The sequence below is a fragment of the Canis lupus genome, chromosome 24 (assembly GCF_048164855.1).
Source record: "Canis lupus baileyi chromosome 24, mCanLup2.hap1, whole genome shotgun sequence".
Lineage (NCBI taxonomy): Eukaryota > Metazoa > Chordata > Mammalia > Carnivora > Canidae > Canis > Canis lupus.
This window is the reverse complement of record NC_132861.1, coordinates 33,081,010-33,093,759: the sequence shown is the minus strand read 5'-3', so window position 1 is coordinate 33,093,759 and position 12,750 is coordinate 33,081,010. Positions and strand designations below refer to the sequence as shown.

General features: G+C 45.1%; 1 long non-coding RNA gene across 11 annotated transcripts in view; it reads right to left on the bottom strand.

The window, feature by feature from the left end:
• The window catches only part of LOC140615992 (uncharacterized), a 44,839-nt gene extending 32,103 nt beyond the window's left edge, over positions 1–12,736 (bottom strand). For 7 of the 11 annotated variants that reach the window (XR_012016508.1, XR_012016509.1, XR_012016510.1 and 4 more), the window contains exons 1-4: positions 12,481–12,736; positions 11,503–11,581; positions 6,599–6,723; positions 6,150–6,215 (exon numbers count right to left, since the gene is read on the bottom strand). This is a non-coding gene — a long non-coding RNA (uncharacterized lncRNA). Of the gene's footprint in view, positions 1–6,149; positions 6,216–6,598; positions 6,724–9,214; positions 9,297–11,502; positions 11,582–12,356; positions 12,434–12,480 lie in introns of all 11 variants that reach the window. The other 4 variants (XR_012016516.1, XR_012016511.1, XR_012016515.1 and 1 more) reach the window with 4 other exon arrangements.
• Positions 12,737–12,750: the final 14 nt, after the last annotated feature.

The following is a 12,750-nucleotide window of genomic DNA, read 5'->3' as shown; positions in this document are numbered from 1 at the left end:
GCAATAATTTTTATTTTTTAAATATTGCATTGAAATCTTATTTCTCTTAATCACCGAGTTGGGTGGGGGTTTTTGGCATCCTTTTAAATTTTGCACTAGAAGCAAGCACCTCACCACCTCACCCTAATCAAAAACCCTGGGGAGTAGATAAAATAATATATATATAAACATACCAAGCACCTTGTAGACTTTTCATAGTGTTTGCTGAGGGACTGCATAGAGAATCCGGGGCTGAGTTTGGGGGTTGGAGGCCGGGTGAACCTGCTCTCGGCAATGAACCCTGCATTGGCACTTTCACAGTCTCTTGTTTAAAACCCACAACTCGAGGTGCCTGGGTGGCTCAGTCAGTTAAGTGTCTGCCTTTGGCTCAGGTCGGGTCGTGATTTCGGAGTCCTGGGATCGAGTCCTGCATTGGGCTCCCTGCTCAGCGGGGAGACTGCTTCTCCCTCTCCCTCTCCCTCTGCCCCTGCTGATCCTCCTGCTTGTGAGCTCCCTCTCTCTCTCTCCTTCAAATAAATACACAAAATCTTTAATACATAAATAAATAAAACCCACAATTCAGTTGAGCTTTAATACCTGCATCTTCCAACAAAAACTCAAGACTACAGAACAGAGCGTCTATAGGAGAGTGATGCTGCAGCCCCAGTGGCTCAGCGGTTGGGCACCTGCCTTCCGCCCAGGGTGTGATCCTGGAGTCCTAGGATCGAGTCCCACATCAGACTCCCTGCATGGAGACTCCTTCTCCCTCTGCCTGTGTCTCTGCCTCTGTGTGTGTGTGTGTGTGTGTGTGTGTGTGTGTGTGTGTGTGTTTCTCTCATGAATAAACAAATAAAATCTTAAAAAAAAAAAAAGGAGAGTGATGCTCCCTGGGTCTCCCCCAGCCCAGTCTGCAGGCCCAGTAGCATGATGCTTCTGCTCTGAATCATTTGAATTCTTCATCTTGCTGCCCCTTTTCCACACCCCCACTTGTGTGTAACACAGCAGGCAGGGCCCCCCCGCCACAGGGGGGTCGGGACAGACAGCACAGCCTGTTCCTCAAGGAGGAGCCCAGTAGCAGCCAGAGAACCCCCACAGTGGGCAGGGAGGGGATTCACTGAGCTCACCTCTGTGATCCAAGTACTTTCAAACTGTGGTCCCCACTGTCCTTGGGGGTGGGAGGAGAGAGTGGGATGAGAGGGAAGGGAAACTGATTGGCTGTGTAATGTAGTCACTCAAGTTCTTTACCTTTGTTTCCTTTTTGGAAAGTAAAATCCTATTATTAAGGTTCCAGGTTGTTGTTGTTTTTAAAGACTTTATTTATTTATCTGAGTGGAGGACGGGGAGAGGGAGAAGCAGACTGCCTGCTGAGCAGGGAGCCCAATGCAGGTCTCTATCCCAGGGCCCTGAGATCATGACCTGATCTGGCAAAGGCAAATACAACCAAATGAGCCACCCAGGTGCCCCAAGGTTCCAAGGTTTTTTTTTTTTTAAAGCTTCAGTATTGGGGCACCTGGGTAGCTCAGTGGTTGAGTGTCTGCCTTCAGCTCAGGGCGTGATCCTGGGGTCCTGGGATCGAGTCCCACATCAGGATCCCCTGCATGGAACCTGCTTCCCCCTCTGCCTATGTCTCTGCCTCTCTTTGTGTGTCTCTCAAGAATAAATAAATAAAATAATTTTTAAAAAAATAAAATAATATAAAGCTCCAGTATTATTTCTAACCTTGGAAAAAATATTTAGAGTTTGGCAGCTTAAAAAATAATTCTTCAATATGTCCTATGAGTAAGCTACATCTGCCAAACAGAGTTCATCTTAAAGTAGAATGAAACAAAGTGGAATGGGCCTCCAGAGCAGCCATGGACCTCAACCTCCTGGGTTAGTAAGAACCTACTTAAAGCAACTTCCACTTCAACTCCTCTCCTCTCCATTCTTGATCCTTTATTCTCTATTCCTCCCCTCAGGGAAAAGGAAACAAACTAGTGAATCCTTGCCCTTTGGCAGGCCCAGTGTTGGGAGGTATGTTATCTAATGGAAAGAATGGAAAGTGGTGCTGTGAAGCAGACATTCTCTTTTTTTTTTTTTTTTTTTAAGCAGACATTCTATTGACGTTTTTAAGGATGAAGACACTACCCAAGTTCACCCAGAATCCAATGGCTACACCCGGGCTGAGCCCAGCCTTCTGATCCCAACACTTCCCAACCTCACCTCAACCACCATCTTAAATTCAGACTTCACTGCTGCCAGAGCCAATGTTAGATTCGTAGATAATGGGTGTCTTCCAAAATGTTTTACCCAGAACTTGCTACACCTAGTTGTTTATTATTAATCTCCATTTTATTACGGGAAAGTTAAGAGGCAGACACTATTCTATGTTCAAAATGAGAGGACAGAAGTATCTCGGGAGAAGAGTACTCTCTGTAAACACTAAATGAAAGACTACAGGTCCAAATCCCAACAGAACCCCACTCTTCACCTGGGAGACACTAGCAAGTGGAGTGGTTTCCCGCTCTTAGAGCTGCTCCTCCTGAACCATGAACCAGAGGAAGCGCTCTGGCCCACAGCTGGCCATGGATTTCCCCAGACCAAGTGCACAAAGCCCAGTGATCACCTTCAGGATAACAATCATTTGCAGTCCAGAGGTCAGTTTTAACCTGAGCTCCGTGCGCTTAGGTGGGAGAGACACAGAGAAAGAGAGAGACAGAGAAAGAGACAGAGAGAGGATGAAACCACACGCGAGAAAAGGAGCGTGAGTGTGCACGTGGAAGAATGCTATCATTTCTTCTTTCCTTCTGGCGTAGGATGAAAAATCTCAGCATCACCACATCTGTTTCCCTCAATGTAAGATGTCAAGACATTAATGACAGCCTGTGCGTGGGGTGGCAGAAACACAGAAGGGAGAAACAGCTATGTGTCTTCTCCAGAAGGGAAGAGGTGAGAGAGATTGCAATTTGCCTGTCTTAGACCTCAGCCTTGTTTTCTTCCTTTGCGTTAGAATTCCAGTTTTCAGCTGAGCACATCACTGCCCAGCTGAAAGACTTCATTTTCCAGTCTCACATGCAGAGGTCTGGCCATGTGCCTAATTTCTCACTGAAGAGTAGAAGTGCTGTGTGGGACTTAGGAAAGTCTTTTTAAAAGGGAGAGAATGCTCTTTTCTTCTCCCCATTCTTCCATCTTGCTCCGTGGAACAGAGATGTGATGGTTGCAGGAGCATTAGCCATCACCATGGACCAGGAGACCATCGTAGGGGTGGAGCTGGAAGGGACATGGGTCTTTGAGGACTTGGTGGAGCTGTCACACAACTCCTGGAATGCCTAATTCTAGCCTTTCACATGAAAAAGAAATGGGGTTTTATCTTATCTAAGGCTAAATTGGGAAAGGAAGGATGTGTGAAAGGAGGATGTGTTTCTACCTTATGCAGATGAACCTAATCCTAACTGATAAAGAATTTATGTTGAAACAGCATAATCTTATTTTACTGGGAACTTTCTTTTCTTCATGTATAGGAAGAAACCACGGCCAGAACAAGGAAAGTTGTATAACGAAACTCAACTTCCTGCATAATCAAAACATCACACTCATTCCACAGGCCAGAATGATTGATTGAGTGAATGTATATTTACTGTGCATTATTAACGTGCCAGGCACAGGAGAGGCCCAAGGAAGTCTTGCTCCTCCTGTTTTACCGTAATGAATGAATCAAGTCAGGGCACAAGAAGCCAATCCACCACGTTTCAAAAGCTCCCATTGGCTCCCCAGCACAACAAAAGAGTAGGGCAATAATCAGCTGTCACTGGCCCTGGTGGGAGGGCTAGGTGACATGAACATATGCCCAGATTTTTTTTTTAAGATTTTATTTATTTATTCATGAGACACACACACACACACACAGAGACAGAGACACAGGCAGAGGGAGAAGCAGGCTCCATGCAGGGAGCCCGACGTGGGACTTGATCCCGGGTCTCCAGGATCACACCCCAGGCCAACGGCAGCGCCAAACCGCTAAGCCACCAGGGCTGCCTCATGTCTGGCATTTATGTGTTTGCCCCCTTGAACTTAATGGCAACCTTTATGCAATAGGTGTTATTGTCCTCCGTTTATATGTGTGTAAACTGAAATGCAGAGGTAGACCAGTGGGCCCTTGCACAGCCAGACAGTGAATATTCGGAACACTGCTTGATAAATATAAGCTGAATGAATGACTAAAAGGCCACGCTTTGATCACTAGCTTGCAGAGCATAAATGTAGAGGGGGAAAAAACGCTCATGTGTGACATCCCCATTCCTAAATGTCTTTGGACTAAATGAATATGAATGGCTGTGGTGCTTCCCTAGGGCCGGGATTGGATGAGAATGCTTATCTGCTCTGGCCTCCACACAAACGGCTCCATCAATCATCCCACTGACCAACCTTCTAGACAGCACTGCTGCTTCTCGGGTTCTTCCTGTGCTTGACTGTGGGCTAATCATGGTACCAGGCACCACGGGAAAGCATAAGACACATCTCTTGGGGCATCTGGGTGGCTCAGCGGTTCAGCATCTGCCTTCGGCTCAGGACGTGATCCGGGGTCCTGGGATTGAGTCCCGCATCAGGCCCCCCACAGGGGCCTGCTCCTCCTTCTGCCTGTGTCTCTGGCTCTCTCTGTGTGTCTCTCATGAATAAATAAATAAATAATCTTAAAAAAAAAAAAAAAAGACACATCCCTTGCCCTTATCGTGGTTGGCAAGAGCAAACCTCAACCAAGGGACATTTCAGCTTTTAGGTACAGGTCCATTACAAGATGGATGACCTTAAGCGAGTACCTCAATCACTCAACCCACCCCAAGTGCCTAATTTATAAACAAAACTTTCATTTAGCAAATACAGGTGTTCAGCACGAATCTAAGTGTGGAGGATGCAGAGAGAAATATATAATTGTTGTCTATAAGGACTGGGTCCAGTGAGGGAGTTTACAGATCATGGTGTCGTTAGTGGCAAATACACTGTCCTGTCCCTGAAGTCTCTAATTTGAGGTGCACATAAAGTACTCCAGCCTGGCTCAGAAGTGGGGGTGCAAGTGCTTCTCTCCATCACCACCATCCTGCTGAATCTCCAGTCATCAAGGAGCTTACAAATCTCCTGGTGTTGTAAGGTGGTGTCCTCTCAAAATGCCCCAATTTTCATGGCACTTAATGGTGCCCTCAAAGTGGCTCTTCTCCTGGCCCCTGGAACTTCTCAGGCCATGAGACCTTGGTGATAGAGGTCCAAACACCTGTCCCCTCTCCTGGTACTGTCCCCCAAACCATCATGGGTTCTACCCACATCCTGGTCAGTCTTCATGCCCAAAGGCCTAATTTTACTTCTTTTTTTCCTAAGTGATCAGTTTCTGTGGCCTATAGCAAAAGACATTAGGACAAAATCCAAACCCCCAGGAACATAAAATGGAGAATCCAGATTTTAGAAACAGATGGTCTTCCTTCCCAATAAGAGAGAGAAAATGATTTTACTCAGGTTGGAGTGGAACCAGTAAAGACTTGCCACTGTAAGTAACATTCCAACTACACTTTGAGAATGGTGAGCTATTCTCAGATAATAAGTGACATCTCACATTTTTGAGCATTTCCAGTAGTGTGTGCCAGGCACTGAGCTAACTGCTTCACAGCTAAGTCCCTTAACCCTCTCCCTAAAAATGCTGCAGGGAAAATCTAGCATTAGCTGCACCGTACAGGTGAGAAAAGAGGTTCCAAGTCATACACCTTTTCCAGGGCTGAATTCAGCCCTTTGGCTCTAGGGCCCATACTTCTAACCACTCTTCTGGATTAGATTATGGGCCTTTTATCTATTGCCTTAAGGATCCAGCCAGATGTTCCCTCCTCTGATTGGAGAGCCCTCCTGCCTCCCCTCATCTCACCAGTGCCTCCTGCTGGGGCTACCATAACAAAATATCACAGACCAAGTGGATTAAGCAACTGAAGTTTATGTTCTCACAGTTCTGAGGGCTGAAAGTCCAAAATCAAGGTGTTGCAGGTCTAATTTCTCCGGAGGCCTCTCTCTGTTTTCTAGATAACTGCCTTCTCGCTGAGTCCTCTGTATGCACATCCCTGCATCCCTGGTGTCTTTCTGTGGTCAAATTTCCTCTTCCTATAAGGAAGAGTTGGATTAGGACTCACACTTCAGACTCATTTTAATGTACTCACCTCTTTAAAGATCCTATCTCCAAACCCAGTCACATTCTGAGGTCCTGGGGATTAAGGTTTCAGTACCTGAATTAGGGCGGGGAGGGGGGAGAGTAGAGAATTCAGCCTATAACACAGGTTAAATGTCACTTCCCAAGATAAGTCTTCTGTGATCTCCTAGGTGAGGTTAGTTCCTCCTATGACAAATGCTCCCACGGTGCCCTATACATGTTCCTACTAGCAGTTACAGCTACTATAATTAGTTACTTAAATGACTAGTCGCTCTACATCTTGCTCCCCCTCTAGATATAGGCACCATCAGGGGAGGGGTCATGTCTCCGTAGTCTTCTCTGTGTCCCATTTGCTAGCACAGTGCCTCACACCTAGAAGGTACCGTCTTAGTGCACTCGGGCTGCTATAACAGAATGCCAGGGACTGAGCAGTTTGAACAACAGAAATTTATTTCTCACAGTTCTTGGAGGCCGGGAAGTCCGAGATCAGGGCTCTTTTGAGGGCCTTCTTTCCACTTGCAGATGGCCACCTTCCGACTGTAGTAACCTCCACAGCCAAGTCAAGAGAGACACGAGAGGGGGGGCTGGGAGGGGTGGAGAGAGAGAGAGGAAGCAAGCTGTCCCAGGTCTCTTCTTATAAAGGCACTAATCCTATTCACCAGGCTCCACCCTCCTGTTCTCATTAAACCTAATTACCTCCAGATACCATCACATTGGGGATTAAGATTTCAACATATGAGTTTGGGAGGGACACAAATACTCAGTTCATAGCATGTACTCAACAAAGACTTCTAAAGTACAGTGTGGAATAAGGTAAGATATTTTTTTAATTGGAAAGCATCATGAGATATCTGGTTACTATTAAGATCTTCTACAAAACAAAAGACTATTAGAGCTCAAATGATCTTGGGAACTATTTTGTCCCCTCGCAATAATGAGATATCTTCCAGGAAAAGATCCTTAAGAAAATTGACACCGTGGCACATCATGGTTTATCTTTTTCTCGTTGGGTAGGGGGTTTGCTTAAGATTTTGTTTTATTTTAAAACAGTTCACACCAGCTCATGAGAGCTGATTTTTAAATCTTCAGGGAAGTTTCTCTCTTTATTTTTCTTGTATATTTTTTTATTGGAGTTAGATTTGCCAACATATAGTGTAACACCCAGTGCTCATCCCGTCAAGTGCCCCCCTCAAGTGTCTGTCACCCAGTCACCCCATCCCCCGCCCACCTCCTCTTCCACTACCCCTGTTTGTTTCCCAGAGTTAGGAGTCTCTCATGTGCTGTCACCCTCTCTGATATTTCCCACTCATTTTCTCTCCTTTCCCCTTTATTCCCTTTCACTGTTTTTCATATTCCCTGAATAAATAAGACCATATAATGTTTGTCCTCCTCCGATTGACTTACTTCACTCAGCATAATACCCTCCAGTTCCATCCACGTTGAAGCAAATGGTGGGTATTTGTCATTTCTAAAGGCTGAGTAATATTCCATTGTATACATAAACCACATCTTCTTTATCCATTCATCTTTCGATGGACACGGAGGCTCCTTCCACAGTTTGGCTATTGTGGACATTGCTGCTAGAAACATCGGGGTGCAGGTGTCCCAGCGTTTCACTGCATCTGTATCTTTGGGGTAAATCCCCAGCAGTGCAATTGCTGGGTCGTAGGGCAGATCTATTTTTAACTCTTTGAGGAACCTCCTCACAGTTTTCCAGAGTGGCTGCACCAGTTCACATTCCCACCAACAGTGCAGGAGGGTTCCCCTTTCTCCACATCCTTTCCAACATTTGTTGTTTCCTGTCTTGTTAATTTTCCCCATTCTCACTGGTGTGAGGTGGTATCTCATTGTGGTTTTGATCTATATTCCCTGATGGCCAGTGATGCGGAGCATTTTCTCATGTGCTTGTTGGCCATGTGTAGGTCTTCTTTGGTGAAATTTCTGTTCATGTCTTCTGCCCATTTCATAATTGGATTGTTTGTTTCTTTGCTGTTGAGTTTAATAAGTTCTTTATAGATCTTGGATTTTAGCCCTTTATCTGATACGTCACTTGCAAATATCTTCTCTTCAGAGAAGTTTCAATTCGGCTGCTAAACACCGGTGTTATTTTTTTTTTAACACCGGTGTTATTTAAACTTAAATTCTATGAATTTATGATTCATTAAATGAGATTAAAAATGAAATATTTACGGTTCATCACTTCCTAGTTATTTTACTACATTTGTTATGGACTGAATTGTGTCCTCCCCTTATCACTCATGTGTTGAAGTCCTACCTCCCACCACTTCCAAATGTGACAGTATTTGGAGATAGGGCCTTTAAAGATGAGATAAAGTTAACATGAGGCCATTACTATGGGCCCTAACCCAATCTGACTGGTGGTCCTAGTAAGAAGAAGACATTTGGACACAAAAGAGACACAAGAGATGCATACATGCACAGAAAGACAGGACAGCCATGTGAAGAGGCAGCACAAGAAACGCTGTGTGCAAGCTGAGGAGAGAGATCTCAGAGGTCTTGCCCATACCTTGGTAAGACTTCCAGCCTTCAGAGCTGTTAGAAAATTCATGTCTGTTGTCAAAGCCACCTGGCCTGTGATAGTTTGTTATGGTAGCCCAAGCTGACTGGTCCAACATTGTACTGTTTTCCATAATCTTGAGGTGACCAACTCCTACTGTATCTGTCTGGTGGAAATGCTCTGTGATGGTGTAACATTGGGCGCCTCTCCCACGCACCATGCACAATGGGTAACACCAGGTTAGGAGCTTGAAACCCATCATGATGGGAATATTTCCACCACAGAAACTGGCAAAAATTAGAAATCAAACTTGTCCCTCCAGAGAGCCACGTGTGAAATATTGACCAGCTCAAAACTGTTTTTTAAGGTACCGAGGAAAGACAGTGGGAGAGAGGGATTGAATAGAAAACTGTAGGAATGATTTTGTCTTTTCTTTCCTTGACTCATTCACTTCAACAGACTCTGCTAGTTTCTTACCCAATCCAAATCTCTGTTTCTTCCTTGCCAGCAATACCCCAGCTTTGTTTAGGGGTGTATCATCGACTACAAATACTTGCCTTTGCAAACTCCCTGGTAGCTGGAGTTGGATTCTCTGTTGCCTGCAGCCTGCATACATTTCTAAGTGCTCACAACCTGAAACTGAGAGCCATTACCACTTGGGGGGTAATAGAAAGAACACAAGGGACAGAGAAAGCATTCCAAAAGAACAAGTGAATCATGCACTGGATGCCCACAAATCGTCTCAGCCAATGGTCAAAATCTGAGTTTCAAGAATTGGACAAACCAAAACATTAAATGAAGGATGAAACAGAAGTTGGTATTTGCAATATTAACTTAAAAGAGGCAAATTCCTCATGCTGCTTATGCACGCCATAAAACCAAGGCAAACACACTCCTCAGAAAGTCCAAACCAAAATACAAACCAATAATATCTAAATGAACATTATCAATGTAATATGCTAGATCATGTTTTGTTAAATTGCCTCACATATGTTGTTTTAAAAATAAGACCCTATAGCCCCCGGTCCATCTCTTGATTTAAACTGCTCTGTAGGGCACCTGGGTGGCTCAGTCGCTTGAACATCTACCTTCAGGTCAGGTCGTGATCCCAGGGTGCTGGGATCAAGTCCTGCACAGGGCTCTCTGCTCAGCAGGGAGCCTGCTTCTCCCTCTCTCCCTGCCTGCCACTCCCCCCGCTTATGCTCACTCTATCTCTGTCAAATAAATAAATAAAATGTTTTAAAAAAATAAAATGCCCTCTAATTTGACTTCCATAATAGAGAGGCAGAAAACCTCTATTTGCATAGTATGTTGTACAAAATGGCATTAATAATTTCAAAGCTTTGTTTGCTAGTTCAAGATAATCCGACCCCATGCTTAACCAAAACTCTGCCAGCGGGCGATTTTCAATGCCAATTTAATACGCTGTCATTTGATCTCTGCAAAGCAGTTTTGTTCATTTGAACGTGAAGTTAACATTGCAGCTTTATTGAAATCTGTACTAAATAAGTATCTAATCCAATTATTACTGGAATTGGTTACAGAAAATTTCTTCATGGCACATTTACCACTACACTTATAGCTAATGAACTGTTGCCAAGCTGGCGTGCTCAGTGATCGGCTCCACTCAGAACATCTGATTGCTCTGTCAATACAAGACTGATGTCCTGGCCCAGGGCTTTTGAGGGCATGTGTGGTGGTTTGAACTGTTCCTATTTCTTCTATTCAAACCCTGAAAACCTTTCAGTTATATTATATACGGTGACAAGCAGTATATACAGTTAGAAGCCGTATATTCTAAACTTTTTTTTTTTAAGATTTATTTATTCATGAGAGACACAGAAAGAGGCAGAGACACAGGCAGAGGGAGAAGCAGGCTCCCTGTGGGGGAACCTGATGTGGGACTCAGTCCCAGGACCCCGGGATCACGGCCTGAGCCGAAGGCAGATGCTCAACCACTGAGCCACCCAGGTGTCCCTGAAGCAGTGTGTTCTAAAGGGTTGAGATCACAACTCCAAAGTCAAAGTGACTGAGTTCATCCTTGGCTCCTTATTTTACTAGCCCCGTAGTCTTTGTTAAGTTATTCAGCTCCCTGTGCCTCAATCCTACCATCTGAAACAGAGGCACTAAGGGGTTCCTTGGTGGCTCAGTTGGTTGAGCATCAGACTCTCGATTTCACCTCAGGTCATGATCTCAGAGTTGTGGGATCTAGCCCTATTTCGGGTTCCACACTGAGTGTGACACCTATTTAAGATTCTTTCTCCCTCTCTCAACCACTCTAAAAATTTTAAATTTAAAATTAAAATAAAATAGGGGCACTAAGAATATAATCTTCATAAAGTTGCTGTCGATAATACACGGGTTCAGAAGAGTGCTTAGCACATAGGGTGTGCTTGGTATATGCTTGCTGCTGTGCTTTTATTCTCACCATTTCGCTGTCATTTGACACGAATTCAATCTTAAAACGCCTGGGTCGCTCAGTGGTCGAGCATCTGCCTTTGGTTCAGGTCATGATCCCAGGGTTCTGGGATCGAGTCCCACATCAGGATCCCCGCAGGGAGCCTGCTTCTCCTTCTGCCTATGTCTCTGCCTCTCTGTGTCTCTCATGAGTAAATAAATAAAATTAAAACAAACAAACAAACACAAGTTCAAACAGGGACACTTCTGATGATTCGCTCAAGCACCAGCACTTTCCTGAAACCCTTCCTCATGTCCTCACTCCTGTAATGCACAGAATTAACCACTCTCCTCTGAGTCCACTTGTGCCCTATGCAGTCCTCCCAAATATGGAAATGTTCTTTGCCCTCCTACGTGGGTCTCCACCAGCTAGACCATAAGTTCCTACCGTCAGAGGTGAATACTGACTCGTCTTTGCAGCCCAGTGTCTGGCATGATGTCTAGCATGGAGTTGCTGTTGGTAAATTCTGAAAGAGAAGAGGAAGAGGGTTGGAGGAGGGGAAGGAGAAAGAGAAGTAGGAAAAGGAAGAGAAGACGTAGGAGGAAGGAAGAACCTAGAAGGGAAGAGGAGGAACTCCCACACCCCAGCCTTTCTAGAGAGATTTCTGTCTTTTTTTTTTTTTAAAGGATTTTATTTGACACACAGAGAGAGAATGAGCACAAGCAGGGCGAGTGGCAGAGGCAGAGGGAGAAGCAGGCTCCCCACTAAGCAGGAAACCCCATGCAGGACTCGATCCAAGGACCCTGGGATCACGACCCAAGTCGAAGGCAGACACTTAACCGACTGAGCCACCCAGGCACCCTAATATTTCTGTCTTAAAGGAAGTCCAAACCTTATAAATAAGGCATTGATGGTAGACCAGTAACTGCATGTGGTGGGAAGGGGCTGTCTGGGGGTGCAGTGGGTGTCACAGGAGCCTGTTCACCCTGGCTCCCAAGAGCCAATTATCCTTATTCCCAGCTGGGAAGTTTAAAACTGGCAATGGGGGCGAGCGTTCATACCACCGAAACTTCCTCGAGAGCCAAGGTGCCCAGCACATCACTGGCAACAAGGTTTCCCCGTGACTATGAAAGCAATGAAATTTGGCACACCGAGTGACACAAGTGTGAGGCACAGAGGGACCCTGAAAGCAGAGTCACCACCTGCCCGGGCTGAGGCCCACCCTGGAGGGTGCCAGCCCTCCATGCCCCCCGCACACCACACATAGCCCTGGCCCCAGTCACATCTCTGGGGGGTCACACCTTCAACATCCTCATCAAAGTCATCCTGAAGGCATCCAGGGAGATTCTTGTCCTTGTTACCATTGAATGTTTCTAATCTGCTCAAAGTAGGCCAATAATAAAATGCATCATGTTAATGACTTACTCGTCATAAAGCCAAACAATCGAATGAACTATTGGCTTAATATTTTCATGAGAGAATGTGCACGTGACTCTGCAGCTCCGTGCCAGTTACATTTCTATTTACATGGAGACGGGGGGACAATTAGCACATTTATCTCACATAGTCACTAGTCTTCCTCTTCCCCCAACTCTCCTCTCCCTCTTCCCAAAAGAAATGAAAAAACGTTTTCATTATAAACTGCTATCTGTTGGTGAAAGCAGCTATTTTTAAAAAATGATGTCACAGCGTCTA